Source organism: Eriocheir sinensis, unplaced genomic scaffold (assembly GCF_024679095.1).
Source record: "Eriocheir sinensis breed Jianghai 21 unplaced genomic scaffold, ASM2467909v1 Scaffold428, whole genome shotgun sequence".
NCBI lineage: Eukaryota > Metazoa > Arthropoda > Malacostraca > Decapoda > Varunidae > Eriocheir > Eriocheir sinensis.
In genome coordinates this window covers 244413-261480 of record NW_026111752.1, presented here as the reverse complement: position 1 = coordinate 261480, position 17068 = coordinate 244413, and the positions used below count along the sequence as shown (strand labels likewise).

At 46.4% G+C, this 17068-nt stretch overlaps 1 long non-coding RNA gene across 1 annotated transcript; it reads right to left on the bottom strand.

Moving 5' to 3' along the window:
- Positions 1–9319: 9319 nt before the first annotated feature.
- LOC126992255 (uncharacterized) lies at positions 9320–10953 on the bottom strand. The gene is made up of 4 exons (XR_007746389.1): positions 10478–10953; positions 10177–10321; positions 9701–9838; positions 9320–9458 (listed from the first exon to the last, which is right to left on the bottom strand). It is a non-coding gene; the product is annotated as an uncharacterized LOC126992255 (long non-coding RNA).
- Between the last annotated feature and the right edge of the window lie 6115 nt (positions 10954–17068).

Genomic DNA, 17068 nt, shown 5'->3' with positions numbered 1-17068 from the left:
GATGCTGACGAACTATGATACAGTCGAACAGCGAGTGTATATTGTCGCTGGTTAATGAGCACCACAGCCTTTTCGCCCATATACCTCTTTGGCCGGTACATCTTTCTTCGCTGCACCTCATCAGCGAGTTTATTCAATCATCTTTCATTGCATTTCACTAGTAATATTCTCACTCAATTCCCCGGTCAATTTTCTGGCCGTTGTGTAAGAAGCACACCAAGGTTTCATCTTGGGAAGGTGTAGGCTCTTCCCCAGCGTCAATACACGGGAAGCTTGAGAGACTTCTGAGTACCTTGTACATTAGTACCCTACAACCCCACCGCACCCGAAGGCACGTGGTAGCGCTGCGTGCTCCAGTTCGGACCCTGCACGAGGCGAGACACGCCTTATGCGGCTACCCAATGAGTCATAGTTAATCTTGGAATGTTTCAGAAGCTCGCTTTCCTACTATTCACTTTTGTCTCGGTGACCGTCCCACCCGGCATTTCGATGCCCAAGACAGTAATTGGTTAAATTTAGACGCTCAATCACCGTTAAACTGAAACCAATGTCCACAGACCGGACCATGTGAATGTATCATCCCCGGGTGGAGCAGAGTCAGATGGGCAGACTCTTTACCCCTCGTCCCTGTCCACCCAGCAGTGCATGGGTACCGGGTATCAGTCAGGGGTTGTTCCCCAGCTTCCCGAGAAGGTAAACTTAGGCAGCCCGGAACTCAGACCGGCCTTCTGTCCCTGGGTAAAGTGTTTATTCCCACCACAGGCTCAAAGGGAGATGAGCGCCTGCAGCCACGCGCAGCAAATGCGCATGCTCCCCACTTTACTTTTTGTTTTAATGTGGTCACAAGTATTGTTTCCTCCTCCACGAACATGTAAATATAAGTAATAACTCGGATCACACGATGGGGTGAATCGACGGAAAGGCACATTAACAAAATAATTCGTGTCACACGTCACGATGCCTCGACCAGCAGGCACTTATAATCAGAATAACACTTATTTTCTTTGTTTGCTACACTTCTTGCTGATGTTAGGCACCGAAATTAGTCAAGCACTACGTATTTAAGCTATTTTTCATGTGGGTAGATGAACTGTTGGTGGTAGCGAGTGTTATAAGTGCTAGTCGGTTCACGGATACAGAAACTCAGTATCCGTTAGGGTTGCTTTATTGCACAAAAATACAACAAGTCATTGAGACAAACACAACACAAAAAAAAGGTGTTTGTGTGGGTATGCGTTTGTGTGAATGTTGTTTGTGTAGGTTAACATTTAAGTGTTGGTGTATGTGTATAACAATGTGTAACGGTGGACAACAAGAGAACGTGGACGGACAGTCAAAGGTAAACGAATACAAGGAAAGTTAACGATGAAGACGCGACAAGACAGACACAGTGACGATGGACATTACATGAAAACACTGAGAATCTTAGTCTCTCTTTGCAGCACCCCATTTTCTTGTCACTGAGGGGAAGGAACACGGAATTTGAGCGGTGACTGCTACAGATATTCCCCCCCAGTGACTTCATAGAAGGAACGATATCTTCCTGGTGCGGAGTGGTGCAGATGGTGTTGTTTCGGCGACGGAGAGATGGGGCGCCTGGTCTGGGGCCAGTAGGTAAGCCGGCTTGACCCTGTCTACGGAGACCGCGTCCTGAGAACCCAGTCTGTCTATCGTGACAGTCTTTCTGGTCCGTCTCAGGACGCGGTAGGGTCCTTGGTAGGGCTGCTGCAAGGGCCGCCGAACGGCATCCACGCGCACGAAGACGTGGGTGCAGGTGTCGAGGTCCTGGTTGACGAAGGTCTTCTTCGGGGAAGAGCGAGGCTGCACCGGCTGGAGGCTCCTCATGGCACCTTTGAGGCGGGCGGCGAAGTCCTGGACGCCGCAGGGGGCGGTGTCAGGTGTGGGCGCCAGAAGTTCGCCTGGGAGCCGGAGGTTGGTGCCGTACACGTCTAGTTCAGCCGAGGAGTGGTGCAGGTCTTCCTTCAGGAAGGACCTGATGCCGAGGAGGACCAAGGGAAGAGCCAGGGACCAGTTGTCGCGTTGGGTGGATGCCATGAGGGAGGATTTCAGCTGCCGATGGAAGCGCTCGACCATGCCGTTAGCCTGCGGGTGGTAACTTGACGTTCTGTAGCGGCGGATGCCAAGGAGGGTCATGACTTTGTTCCACACGTTAGCCTCGAACTGGCCGCCGCGGTCTGAGGTGAGGCTGAGAGGGACGCCGAACCTGGAGACCCAAGTAGCAATGAAGGCGTGGGCGACGGCGTCCGTAGTGATGTCAGCGATGGGGGCGGCCTCAGGCCAGCGTGTGAAACGATCCACGCAGGTGAGGATGTAGCGGTGGCCTGCGGAGGGCGGCAGGGGACCAACAAGGTCGATGTGGACATGGTCGAACCTCTCCGTGACGGGCGTGAAGGTGCCGGGTGTGTGTGTCGCGTCACCTTGGAGGCTTGGCAGTCAGTGCAGGTTTTGGTCCATAGTCTGACGTCTTTGTTAATTCCTCCCAAATGAAGCGGGACGTCATCAAGCGCTGCGAGGCTCGAATGCCAGGATGAGAGAGGTCGTGAAGCTGACGGAAGGCCTGGTAGCGGTGTCGCTGTGGCAGGTAGGGACGGATGGTGGCCGTAGAGACGTCAGCGTAGAGAGTGACCTTGGTGCCTGGGAGTGTGATTTTCTTCACTTTAAGCGCCGGGTTGTTCAGAAGCCTCTCCAGCTCTGCGTCGCCGGACTGATCGGCGGCTATGGCGGCGTAATCAAGTGAAGAGGACGTCACAGCGGTAATGTTGCGGGAGAGGGCGTCAGCTGGAGCGTTGTCTGCACCTTTGATATACCGGATGTCAGTGGTGAACTGCGAGATGTAGTCCATGTGGCGGAGTTGACGTGGTGTATAAGAGTCTTTGTTCCTCAGGAAAGTTGTAGTGAGGGGCTTGTGGTCGGTGAACACGTGGAAACGCCGGCCTTCAATGAAGTAGCGGAAACGTTTGACAGCCTTGAAGATGGCGAGAAGTTCCCGGTCGTAAGCGCTGTACTTGGCTTCAGACTTGGAGAGCTTACGGGAGAAGAAGGCGATCGGCTTCCAGGCGTTGTCGACGAACTGTTGAAGGACAGCACCAGTCCCAGTGTCGGAGGCGTCTGTTGCAATCGAGATCTCCGCGTCATGGGCAGGGAAGGACAACATGACTGTGTCGCTGAGAGCCTTCTTAGCAGCGAGAAAGGCGGCGTCAGCGTTCGGAGTCCAGGCGAGTGACAGACTGGCCACGCTTGCAGGGCTTCACCATGGCGTAGAGGGGCTGGAGCATGAGAGAGCAGTGTGGGACGAAGCGGTTGTAGAAGTTAACCATACCCAGGAATTCCTTGAGTTGGCGCTGGGTGGACGGCTTCGGGAACTGCTGGATGGCTTCAGTCCTTGAGTTGAGTGGAGCGATGCCCTCTGGAGTAACAGTGTGGCCAAGGAAGGTGAGGAAGTAACACCGAACTCAGACTTGTCCACGTTGATCTGTACTCCGTAGTCTTGCAAGCGGGTGAGGACTTGGTGAAGGTGCTGTTTGTGAGAGGCTTCATCCGGGCTAGCGATGAGTAGATCGTCTATGTAGGCGAAGCAGAAGGGTAAGCCGCGGAGAACTTCGTCGATGAAGCGTTGAAAGGTCTGGGCCGCATTCATGAGTCCAAACGGCATCCTGACGTATTCAAAGAGACCGAAGGGCGTGATGACGGCAGTCTTCGGTATGTCGTCAGGATGGACTGGAATCTGGTGAAAGGCCTTGACGAGGTCCACACGTGAAAAGATGGTGGAACCAGCAAGTTGAGACGAGAATTCCTGGATGTTTGGCACCGGGTATCTGTCCATCTTAGTGCGCGAGTTAAGGGCTCGGTAGTCTCCACAGGGACGTATGTCGCCGTTCTTCTTGGGGACGACGTGGAGGGCTGATGACCAGTTGCTGCTACTGGGCCGTACAATACCTTGACGCAACAGGGACTCGAACTCGGCCTTGGCTTGACGGTAGCGTTCAGGAGCTAAGCGACGGGCCTTGGCGTGTACTGGAGGTCCTGTAGTCTCTATGTGATGCGTAACGTGGTGCTTGACGGGCAGGCTGGCTGAATAGGGCTGTGTCAGCGTGGGAAAGGACTTGAGCAGGGCGGCGAACTGGTGGTCCTTGTGAACGACGGCAAGTTGCGAGCTGTCACCTGGTGCTGGTTGAGCATTGGAGAAGATGGAAGTGAGCGGGTCAACCAACCTCCGTCCTTTGACGTCGACTAAGAGGTTGAAGTGCCTTAGGAAGTCAGCTCCGAGGATTGCCTGCGAGACGTTCCCGACGTAGAAGGTCCATTCGAAGCAACGTCGTAGGTAAAGGTCCACTTGCATGGTGTGTCGCGAGTAGATAGGTATTTTGGTACCGTTGGCGGCGTACAGGTGCAAGAGTGGAGGTAGAGTACGCTGACTGGCGGTTGCTGGGATTATACTGACATCAGCGCCGGTGTCAATCAGGAACTTTGTGTTGGAACGGCAATCATGAAGGTGGAGCAGCGCTGAGGGTTGATGACGAGCGCTATGCTGCACTAGTGCTCGTCCTTGGAGTTTGACGCCTTGTAAGTGCACGGGGTGGTACACCTCGTAGCTTTCTCGCCGAAGTTTTTGTGGTACCAGCAGAGTCCTGGGCTTTTCGAACGGGAGCGGCGCCGACGTCGGTGAGGAGTGGGGGAGCGAGAGCGGCGGCGATCGAGCCGCTCCTCAAGAGAGGTGACTTTCGTCGCGAGCAGGGAGACTTGCTTGACGAGTTCGTCAAATTGAGTGGTCCTTTCGGAGACGACGGAAGACACTGAGGAAGTTACCGGTCCAGGTAGAGTTGCCATGAATTCGTCTGCTAACTTGGCAATGGCGTCGGGCTTCAGGTCGTCCTTAACGCTGAAGAGGCTGCGCTGGACAGCAGGGGGCAGACGTTGGTAAAACAGCTGTTTGAACAAGTCTGGGTCGAAAGACTGGTACTTTTCGCCGAGCAGCTGCTTCATGCGGCGTAGGAGGTCCGTCGGTTTCTCATTACCCAACTCTTCTTTTTGGAGAGGAGTTCACGGAGGCGGGTGGCGACAGAAGACTGAAGGCGTTGGAGTAGGGCAGTCTTCAGGTCTTCATAGGCATGATCAGAGTTGTAGGCTGAGGCGATGACGTCAGAGACTTGTGGAAGGACGTCGGCGGGCAGGAGGCTAACAGCGTGAGTGTACTGAGTAAGGCTGTTAGTAATTTTGGCAGTTTCGAATCCGCACTCCAAAATCGAGAACCATATGGACGGGTCCTGTGAGCAGAAGGGCGGCGCTTTGAAGGACACCGCCGCCGCAGCGGAAGAGTTGTCGTCGTCAGACATGGTGAAGTTGAACGGTGTTGGCAAGGGCGCTGGCGTACAACGGGCCAGGAGCCACGGCAGTCCGTGAGAGTAGAACGAACTGCGTGTAGTATAGGCACTGGCGCGTGCTAGGGACCTCAGTGGCCCGGGGAGTGAACCAGTGTCCAAGAAAGTACTGTAAAACAACACTGTACACTTAGTGGGAACACTGTGACACTAACTGTTGCTGGGGACTTGCTGCACTGAACTGTTGCTGGACACACTGCACTGTACACATAGATCCACAAGTGTAGGATAATCCAAGAGGGCGGTGGTAGATCCAGGAGGCGGTGGTTAATCCAGGGGGCAGCTAGTAATCACAGTGGGGTGTCACACTGTGTCTGCGTGTACACTGAGTCTGCGGTGTGTGGTGGCGTATACACTGTCTGTATGGCGTGTACAATGAGTCTGTGTGTGGCGTGTACACTGAGTGTGTGGCACTGTGTGTCTCAGTAATATGTCGCACTGTGTTTGAGTGTTCACTGAGTCTGTGTAGTGTGTCACACGATGTGCGTGTCTCAGTCGCCGGACCAGCAGAAAAGCAGGGAGGAGGAAGGGTGGGGGTGGGTGGGTGAGCGCCGGGAGAAGCACCATGGGGCACAAAAGATGCCTGAAGGGCGCTGAAGATGCCTGGAGGAGGCGCACAGAGGGAGCCTAGAAGAGGCGCACAGAGGGTGCCTGGAAGAGGCGCACAGAGGGTGCCTGGAAGAGGCGCACAGAGGGTGCCTGGAAGAGGCGCACAGAGGGTGCCTGGAAGAGGCGCACAGAGGGTGCCTCTGTGCCTGGGGAAGGCGCAGAAGGCGCCTAGGGGAGGGCGGGGGAAAACCCTGAAGGTGGCAACTACGCCTATGGCGTAATGTTTCTCCCGACCTGAGTGCTCAGCCCCACGAACCCCGAATGGAGGTGAGGATTTTTGCCCCAGGAGAGGGCGGACGAATGGACAAGTTACCCTGCCCAGGTCCTCCACTCTAGGAGAGAGTGCCCTTAAAACGGCACCGGCCATAAGCCACCTTGAACCATAGCAACACTCCAGGGTCACCAATTGTTGGTGGTAGCGAGTGTTATAAGTGCTAGTCGGTTCACGGATACAGAAACTCAGTATCCGTTAGGGTTGCTTTATTGCACAAAAATACAACAAGTCATTGAGACAAACACAACACAAAAAAAAGGTGTTTGTGTGGGTATGCGTTTGTGTGAATGTTGTTTGTGTAGGTTAACATTTAAGTGTTGGTGTATGTGTATAACAATGTGTAACGGTGGACAACAAGAGAACGTGGACGGACAGTCAAAGGTAAACGAATACAAGGAAAGTTAACGATGAAGACGCGACAAGACAGACACAGTGACGATGGACATTACATGAAAACACTGAGAATCTTAGTCTCTCTTTGCAGCACCCCATTTTCTTGTCACTGAGGGGAAGGAACACGGAATTTGAGCGGTGACTGCTACAGAACCACCAATGGAGAATAGCTTCTTACCTTTCCGAGTGGCCCTCATCAAATCCCAGTGGTGATAAAAGTTTGGAAAACCTCTTCAGGGTCCTTAACTGAATCGTCGGAGTCTTCGGGCTGCTTGGGAACAATAAGGTATACTCTATAAATAACATTATGCATTTACACTATGCAGTAAGCTACTATATTAATAAATATTATGACAACGAATCTGCCATTGGCACATACAATATTACAATATTAGGAAAAAAAAGAGAGAATTTAAGTAAAAAAAAAAAAAAAAAAATCACGAGAAAACAAAGTAAAGTACGTAGCTAGGCTACCGGGTTATGAATGAGTTATTTCACCAGTTACAGCTAATATTATGCACTTATTATAACTAACTACCACAGTACAGCAAAAGATACCAAAGAACTTCAGCAAACTTACATTGCACAGAAAAGCATTTCAAAATACAGCAAGGAAGAGCAGACGGTCACCTACCACACGACTCACACCCGCCGCCGGCCGCTCCACAGTGCACACTGTGACACTGACTTGTGTGCAGTGTTGGCAACTCAAAATTTATCATTGCTTCTGCTGGAATACTAAATGGCATTACTATTCATCAGAACATGCTCGTCAAATAGCAGATGTATCCTAATGAATTGCATATTCATCAGGTCACGAGTTACAACTGGTTCCTGAGTTCCTTACTACCCAAAAGGAAATTCGAGGTCTGCTGAAGGACCTGGTGGAGGAGCAACGGACGAATGGAAACCATCTACGGGATATCGCCCGAGGTTTTACTGAAATGGGGAATTTAGGCATAGTCTTTCGGAAATAGGCGAGGCACTGATGGCCATAACGGGGGCTATCAGTTCAAGAAAGTAGTTTTTTTTAAAGTTATTATTTTCATAAATTAAGATTTGAATATTTCTATATAAGAATAGTTTATATAATCATTTTCATTATTAACTTTAAGATCTTTGATGGTGTTTGTCAAGCCAATGCATACCACAGAGGGGGGATATCCAGCACGACAGGAATCATTCCATATTTTTTTTCTTAGTGCATTATGATATGCCACTATAAAAAAAATTCAGAGAGAACCATCATACACTGAACTTTAATTTTTGCCAAGTTGTGTTATATTTTATATTTTTTTAAATTCAGCACGTCATGTTTTCTATCTTGCCTGTATAATGTTCATGAACAGGACGTTACCTGCCTTGCGTATAGTCCTAACATCATTTACAGATGCCGGACCACAGGTATCATCATCTTCAGTGTAGGACGGTTCTTTCCTGGCCATTTTCTAGTGGAACATCATGATGCATAAAGAGATAAAAAATATCAAAAACATATTTTGCATCTTCAATGACATAGTTTCCAACCGTGTAATTCAGGTAACATTTTTTTTACTAAAAACAACCTTACATATGCAATTCACAAACAGTGTGCCTAAAAAGGTATGCTTAACCCAGTAGCAGCGACGGGCCAAATGTGTGCCATGATTTAAACCCCCCAAAATAGATGATACATAAACTGATCACAAATGCCTCGATATATATTATGAAATGGTTTGTGTGAGTGATGATTTTTTTCTCAATTTTTTTTTCTTGCTTAGAAGTACCATTAAGAAACATGATCCCCGCTGCTACCGGGTTAAACTAAACCTCATGGGACTGACATTCCTTTCCTGCTGGATATCCTCATTCTGCAGTATGTATTTTGATCTCATTTATAGTTCCTTAGTTTCTAATTATTTTTTTTTTTAATATTACAATAAGTTTATTATTATTGGTGTAAGTGTAATAGTTTTTGTCATTCAATATTTTTTATACATGTGAGCATTGCTCAATATATTTTTGCCGTAACTTAATATATTCTTAATCCTTGAATATTGGTTTGCGTGTCAGGGATCAATTGTGAGGCCTGACGGTTAAGGGGCTGGCAGAACAACTTTTAAGGGGGTGACCAGAAGACAAACTGCATTAACATGCTCACAGGGCCCGAAACACAAGCACACAAGGAAAAATCACAGAGACTTGTACACTATGTACATTTTAATTAGTCTAAAATACAGAACATTGTCACATGTTTAACTTACTTTGAGTAAGGTCTCAAAAGAGAAAATACTTGCAAATATTTTAATACATTCATCTCTCTCTCTCTCTCTCTCTCTCTCTCTCTCTCTCTCTCTCTCTCTCTCTCTCTCTCACACACACACACACACACACACACACCAACACCGATAAATACTGGTACAGTGCCTAAGGAGTGGCGGAGGGCCAAAGTGGTCCCTATATACAAAAGTGGAAGAAAGGAAGAACCCCTGAACTACAGACCCGTGTAATTGACCAGTGTACTATGTAAAATATGTGAAAAAGTGATAAAGAAACAATAGACGAGATTTCTAGAAGAGCATAATTTAATAACAAGTAAACAGTATGGATTCCAGAAAAGAGGACTCATGTGTGACAAACTTACTGAGCTCTTACTCAAGAGTGACCGATAAAATACACACCTCACCATTTCACCCAAAAAAATTAGCAATTATTGCTTCACGTACTGCTCTTCCAGCTCCTCGGCCAGCAGCTGCTCCAAGAACAGCAGTAGGAGCATCCTGCTCTTCCTCATCCTCTTCAAGCTAAGGAGGAAATAAGATCTTAAAAGTACTCACAAAGTACTATATTACTCTTGCTCTGCTGAATGTGTCTGCTGATACACTGTTGCATTTTTACATCTACTGTATTAATAGCAATTGCACTGCTGCAGCCAGAAATCTGAATGATTGAAAGTTATCACTAAATAAAGTTGCTATGTTCTCAACAAAGTTTATCCAACAGGAAGCATATGAAAGAATGTCTGAAAGCTAACTCTCCACCTTACCGAAATATAAATTTGTACCCGCTGGGGAAGTGGAATACCCCGCTGGACACAGCGGTTGTGCAGCAGTAAACATGAGGTGATGATGTTGAGGCACTTCATGGGAGCATACTGCAAGGCACCCCAGATTTGTGAAGGCACCTGTAAATAGTGTTAGTTGTCAAAATTACTGAGTCAAAGACAATTGAAATACAAATCTTCCAAGCACTCCCGTCTTGTCTTTTTTTTTTTTACATCTTCGCCTATGGCATACGGGTAGTCTTAGGCCACTTGGCGGTGACTGAAAAATCCAAGGTGGTAACGTGGGGATTCAAACCCACGTCTGCTCACTTTCACACCAAATATTTATTTTTTAAATTTGCCTTTCCAATCACTTTATTGCTGTAACATGTTAGTAATCTAATTCTCACTGGGTTCTAATGGATGGCCAGCATATGTGAATGCATAGGTATTGGGAATAAGGAAAAGAAGTTTGTCACCTGAACCGGCTCTTTAGTATTCCAAAGGTTTGCTCCACAACGACACGTGTCCGTGTATGGGCCCTATTGTAGCGCTCCTCCGGTTCTGTTGTGGGGTTGCGGACTGGAGTCATCAAAAATGGCTCTAATGCATAGCCGCTGTCGCCTGTAAAGATTACAGTCATGTGATATCATTTTCTGGATGTGAAATAACTACTTAAGAAAGCTACTGTAACACACTAAGTAATTACTGAAAAGGTATTTATGTAACATATGTAATGCAACATTTGTCAAGAACATCAACATCCCTCCAGATACACACCAAGGAGCAGGTAGTCCCCAAACTCACCCCTGCGAAAGCGTTCATATAGGTCGCAATGGTGCCAGATGAAGGAGTCGTGATTTGACCCTGCTAAAAAGGGGAGAATAAAAAAAAGGATTCCAAAACATGGACATGTTAATACTGGAAAAAAATACCAGACTCAAGAGAAAAGCTGTAGCATGTTTGGTGTGCCCAACACTGGTGGAGTCTTAGCATCTTCAAATGCTCAAGTTCCATTGCCTAAATAGCTAATCTGCAATTATTCTTGCTAAAAATCAAACTTTAGAAATGCTGTAGCAGGTAAGGGATGTTTGTGATTTAACTATTAACATGCCTAACAATAAATGATATCATCAATAAGGAACACTTACCTGGAAATGACACAATAGCTGATGATCATACCAGCAGCATCACACACAACTTGGATGTCGAAAGAGTGGTACCTCTTCCTGTTCACGTAGGCAGCCTCATTTTCATGGGGTGCCTTAATGGAAATATGAGTACCTGTTGATAAACATTATGCAAATAAATATTATTTAGCGATAGGCAGATTGTAAATCTATTCATGTACTTTTACTGAGACCAATATCATATGTGCTCATTCGTCAGTAACTAGTAATTTTGAATCTTACAATCAATGGCACCAATAACCCGAGGGAAACTCCGAACTCTTGCAAAAGCTGTTGCCGATTCCATCAATGCATGCATCGTGGAGGTCATTTTTATCTCTTGTCGAGCTATGTCATTCAACACAGCTGTCACGTCCTGGACTACACGGCTGACACTGCCCTGTGCAAGTCCTGAAATGCATTAATTTTTAATTGTTTGAAGCATTGTATTTTGGGGATTTCCTCATCACCTTTACCCTTACAAGTAAAATTTGCAAACTTATTGTAATAAAATCTCTTCTTCAATTAAGATAAATCAGCTGCACCTCACTGATTTAGAGTGGAAAATATATATATATATATATATATATATATATATATATATATATATATATATATATATATATATATATATATATATATATATATATATATATATATATATATAAATTAAATTCTAAGTACATTTATTCAATCATTATGAAAATTATGAATAATTAAGTAAAGATTGTTCAGTGAATGGTATTTATTCCAGAAGTACACCCATCTCACTGTGCTGCATTTTTATGCTTTATCAAGTACTTTGTGCACACACACAGCACACTTTGTATTGTTTTCTTCCACATGTCACTCACTCGCGATAATAACTTCGTATTTTATTTTATTTTTAAACCAGGAGGGAATAAGCATTTGAAGCCATTTATTACATTTTTGGCTGAGCTGCAGACCACTTGGGTTATAGCTTTTATTTGGTTAGGTTAACTCTAACCACTAAATTTAACCAAATCTACTGCTCTTTCCCACATCCTATACATGGTTCCTGTTAGCTTAGAATGGTAATAGTGAAGGAATCACTTTGAAAACAGTAAAATGGTTGGAGTTTGGGTGGCCTGCAGAGTGATAACCCGAGTATTAAAAAGGACTAATGAGAATGAACTTACCGCATACGTCGCCTATGACGTGCTGAAAGGAACCGCTGGCTAACAGTCTTAAGGTCACCAAAACTTGTGTGTGTGGCGGTATTGCATGTGACCTCCTTGTCCTCCTCCTTAGGGCAGGCTCAACCTCCTGGATGAGCTCAATCAAATAATGCGGGGGGGAGCCGGTAGTGGCTGACGAGCTCCCTGTCACTTAAGGAGAGAGGGTCAAGGCGATCGCGAAATCGCCTTTCTCTCCTCAGGGCACGATCATACAAGGCGGCTTAGATGAACTCCATCGTGTAGAGGCGGGGCAGCGGGAAGGAGTAGCTGGCGGTAGATCGGCGAGGTGCTGTTTACTGTTTTAAAGGGTGTAAATCCCAAAGGAATTGCTTTTCTCTACTCTCAAAGGTATATTTCAAGTTGAAATAGTGAGATATAAAGCATTTATATGTAAATATTTTTTTTTTTACAACAAAGGAGGCAGCTCAAGGGCGCACAAAAAAATAAAACAATAATAAAAAAAAAGCCCGCTACTCGCTGCTCCTAACAAAGAAACAAAAGAGGTGGCCGAAAACAAGATCAAATATGGAAGGAGAGATGTCCTGATACCCTCCTCTTGAAAGAGTTCAAGTCGTAGGCAGGAGGAAATACAGATGAAGGAAGATTGTTCCAGAGTTTACCAGCGTGAGGGATGAAAGAGTGAAAATGCTGGTTAACTCTTGCATAAGGGGTTTGGACAGTATAGGGATGAGCATGAGTAGAAAGTCGAGTGCAGCGGGGCCGCGGGAGGGGGGGAGGCATGCAGTTAGCAAGTTCAGAAGAGCAGTCAGCGTGGAAATATCGATAGAAGATAGAAAGAGAAGCAACATGGCGGCGGAATTTAAGAGGTAGAAGACTATCAGTATGAGGCTGATGAGACGAAGAGCCTTAGCCTCCACTCTGTCCAGAAGAGCTGTGTGAGTGCAGCCCCCCACACATGAGATGCATACTCCATACGAGGGCGGACAAGGCCCCTGTATATGGACAGCTTCTGTGCAGGGGAGAAGAACTGGTGGAGACGGTACAGAACGCCCAGCCTCGAGGAAGCTGATTTAGTAAGAGAAGAGATATGAAGTTTCCAGTTGAGATATTGAGTTAAGGATAGATCGAGGATGATTAGTGTTGAGGAAGGTAATAGCTGGGTGTTGTCAAAGAATAGGGGATAGTTGTTTGGAAGATTGTGTCGAGTGGATAGGTGGATAAACTGTGTTTTTGAGGCGTTGAAGGACACCAGGTTCCTCTTGCCCCAATCGGAAATAATAGTAAGGTCTGAGGCTAAGCGTTCTGCAGCCTCCAGCCTTGAGTCGTTAAGTTCCTGTAGGGTGGGTCTTCTATTAAAAGAAGTTGAGTAATGCAGAGTGGAATCATCGGCGTAGGAATGGATAGGACAGTTCGTTTTGGAAAGATCATCATCAATGAACAACAGAAAAAGAGTGGGAGATAGGACAGAACCCTGTGGGACACCACTACTAATATATTTAGGGGAAGAACAGTGACCGTCTACCACGGCAGAAATAGAACGGTCAGAAAGGAAACTGGAGATAAAGGTACAGAGAGAAGGATATAAACCGTAGGAGGGTAGTTTGGAAAGCAAAGATTTGTGCCAGACCCTATCAAAAGCTTTTGATATGTCCAGCACAATAGCAAAGGTTTCACCGAAACGGCTAAGAGAGGATGACCAAGAGTCAGTTAAGAAGGCTAGGAGATCACCAGTAGAACGCCCCTTGCGGAACCCATACTGGCGATCAGATAGAAGGTCAGAAGTGGAAAGGTTCTTTTGAATCTTACGGTTAAGGATTGATTCAAAAGCTTTAGATAGACCAGAAAGTAAAGCTATAGGACGGTAGTTTGAGGGATTGGAGCGGTCACCCTTCTTAGGCACAGGCTGTATGAAGGCATACTTCCAACAAGAAGGAAAGGTAGAGATGTTGACAGGCAGAGGCGAAAGAGTTTGACCAGACAGGGTGACAGCACGGAGGCACAGTTTTTAAGGACAATAGGAGGCACTCCATCAGGTCCATAAGCCTTCTGAGGATTGAGGCCAGAGAGGGCATAGAAAACATCATTTTGAAGAATCTTTATAACAGGCATAAAGGAGTCAGAGGGGGGATGAGTAGGAGGAATATGCCCAGAATCGTCCAGAGTAGAGTTTTTAGAAAAAGTTTGAGAGAAGAGTTCAGCCTTAGAGATAGATGAGACGGCAGTGTTGCCGTCAGGACTGAGGAGTGGAGGGAAAGATGAAGAAGTGAAGTTGGAAGATATGTTTTTGGCTAGATGCCAGAAGTCACGGGAAGAGTTAGAGAAAGCAAGGTTTTTGCATTTTCTATTAATGAAAGAATTTTTGGTTAGTCTGAGAATAGATTTGGCACGATTTCGGGCAGAAATGTAAAGTTCATAATTAGCATTAGTTTGAAGGCTCTGGTACCTTTTGTGAGCTGCCTCTCTATCATTGACAGCACGAGAACAAGCGTGATTAACCAAGGCTTTTTAGCGTGAGGAGTAGAGAAAGAACGAGGAATGTATGCCTCCATTCCAGAGACAATCACCTCTGTGATGCGCGGAGCACACACAGTGGGGTCTCTATCCTGGGAGCAATAATCATTCCACGGGAAATCGGAAAAGTACATCCTCAGGTCGTCCCACCGAGCTGAAGCAAAATGCCAGAAGCATCGCCTCTTCGGTGGGTCCAGAGGGTGTACAGGAGCGATAGGACAGGATGCAGAAATAAGATTGTGATCGGAGGAGCCCAACGGAGAGAACAGTTTGACAGAATAAGCAGAAGGGTTTGAGGTAAGGAAGAGGTCTAGAATGTTGGGCCGGTCTCCAAGACGGTCGGGAATACGTGTAGGGTGCTGGACCAACTGCTCTAGGTCGTTGAGGATAGCAAAGTTGTAGGCTTGTTCACCAGGATGGTCAGTGAAAGAGGATGAAAGCCAAAGCTGGTGGTGAACATTGAAATCTCCTAGGATGGAGATTTCAGCGAAGGGAGAGTGGGTTAAGATGTGCTCCACTTTAGAATTCAAATAGTCAAAGAATTTTACATAGTTGGTAGAGTTAGGTGAGAGATAAACAGCACAGATGTATTTAGTAATAGAATGACAATGGAGTCTTAGCCAGATGGTAGAAAATTCAGAAGAGTCAAGGTTGTGGGCCCGAGAGCAAGTGATGTCGTTGCGCACGTAGGCGCAACATCCAGCTTTGGATTGAAATTTAGGATAGAGATAGTAGGAGGGAACAGAGTAGAGATTGCTGTCAGTAGCCTCAGAAACCTGTGTTTCGGTAAGGAAGAGAAGGTGAGGTTTAGAGGAGGAGAGATGATGTTCCACATAATGAAAATTAGAGCGAAGACCGCGAATGTTGCAGAAATTGAGAAGAAAGAGGTTCGAGGAGTTATCAAGACACCTCTCGGGTCGGCAGTTAGAAGGGGAGTCCTCCCTGGGGGAATTTGTAATATGATAATATGATAATACTGTTAGCGTTACCGTCAGCTCCGAGGCAGTAGTTATTTAACAACAAATTTAGCGTCACACAGAGCGCGGTAAACGCTTGTAGATTTGCGCGGTAACCCGTGACGTCATCGATTAGTTCGTAGTTATGCAGCGCGAGGTTTGTGAATCACGATGTTCTCAAAACTACGCACTAAGGGCCCAAAACTACGAACTAATCCTTTGTGGATCCGGGCCCTGGGGAGCTGACAAAAACCGAGGAGCGCCTCACTTCACGTCAGTATGTAGAGATCCTCGACACTGTCATGCTACCAACTGTCCGGGCAATGTTGATACCTCCACCACAACCGATTTACATTGCCATGGACAATGCCCCAACACACAGTTCCCAGGCGGTGAAGGAATGGTTCAGGGAACACCCTGAAGTAATTAGACACCTGGCCGCCAAAGTCCCTTGATCTGATGCCTATAGAACATCTTTGGGCAAAGATGGTAAAAAAATGGGACTGCAATGTGCCCAGGAATAAGGAAAACCTTATTGCTCATGCTAAAAATGTTTGGAAAGACCTGAGGTCAGAAGATTTCTACAATAATCTAGTCATGTCTATGTGTGTGTGTGTGTGTGTGTGTGTGTGTGTGTGTGTGTGTGAGAGAGAGAGAGAGAGAGAGAGAGAGAGAGAGAGAGAGGGTATTAAATGCGTAGCATAAGTCAGACAATGGACCAGTAATGTGACCAGATACTGAGAACCTTATTTTACTTGTCGGATTAATCAGTAATGTGTGTTGTATTTAGTAGAATTAGAGACGTTAAAGGTAGCTAGCAGAGGACTATGGACAATATTTAGTCTTAAGGTGTGTGTGTGTGTGTGTGTGTGTGTGTGTGTGTGTGAGAGAGAGAGAGAGAGAGAGAGAGAGAGAGAGAGAGAGAGAGACTGTCTAGAGCAGGGGTTCTTAACCTTTCTATGATCCCAGACCCCCACTGGATTTAGTCTGGGAGCTAGCATACATTTAATTCACATCTCGAGTACAAAAGGTTTGAGGTATGGAGTTGTTAGGATGATGGCTGGGGACCAAAAAAATGCAACTCTTAAGTGACACTTTTGGGGACACCACCAGGGGGAGCTGTTAACAAAACCCCCAGATATTGGTTTCAAACACATCTTTGAGTACATTCATCAAACCTGTGCTAAATGACTCTCTGATAGAGTAGGAACCACATGAAATAACTCTTAAGCGGCCGCCATGGGGATAAGTCCATTTCTGAGTGACCAGTAGGGGGCGCCCCTGCAACATTTAAATCACATCTGGAGTACATCCACAAAACCTATTGGAAAATGTTCCTTGGGTCTTACTGCATCTATAACAACTCATCTGAGTTGTCACCTTTGGGGATTAACCCTTTTCTGAGGGGGTCGAATGTGATCATGAAATGACCACGCCCACATATTGATATAAAGCACATATTACGTACATGCTCAAAACAGGTGCTGAACTGTTCTCTAGTGTGTTCTTCATCATTATGTTGACGTCTGAGTTGTCACCTATGGGGATTAACCCATTTCTGAGGGGGTCAAAGGT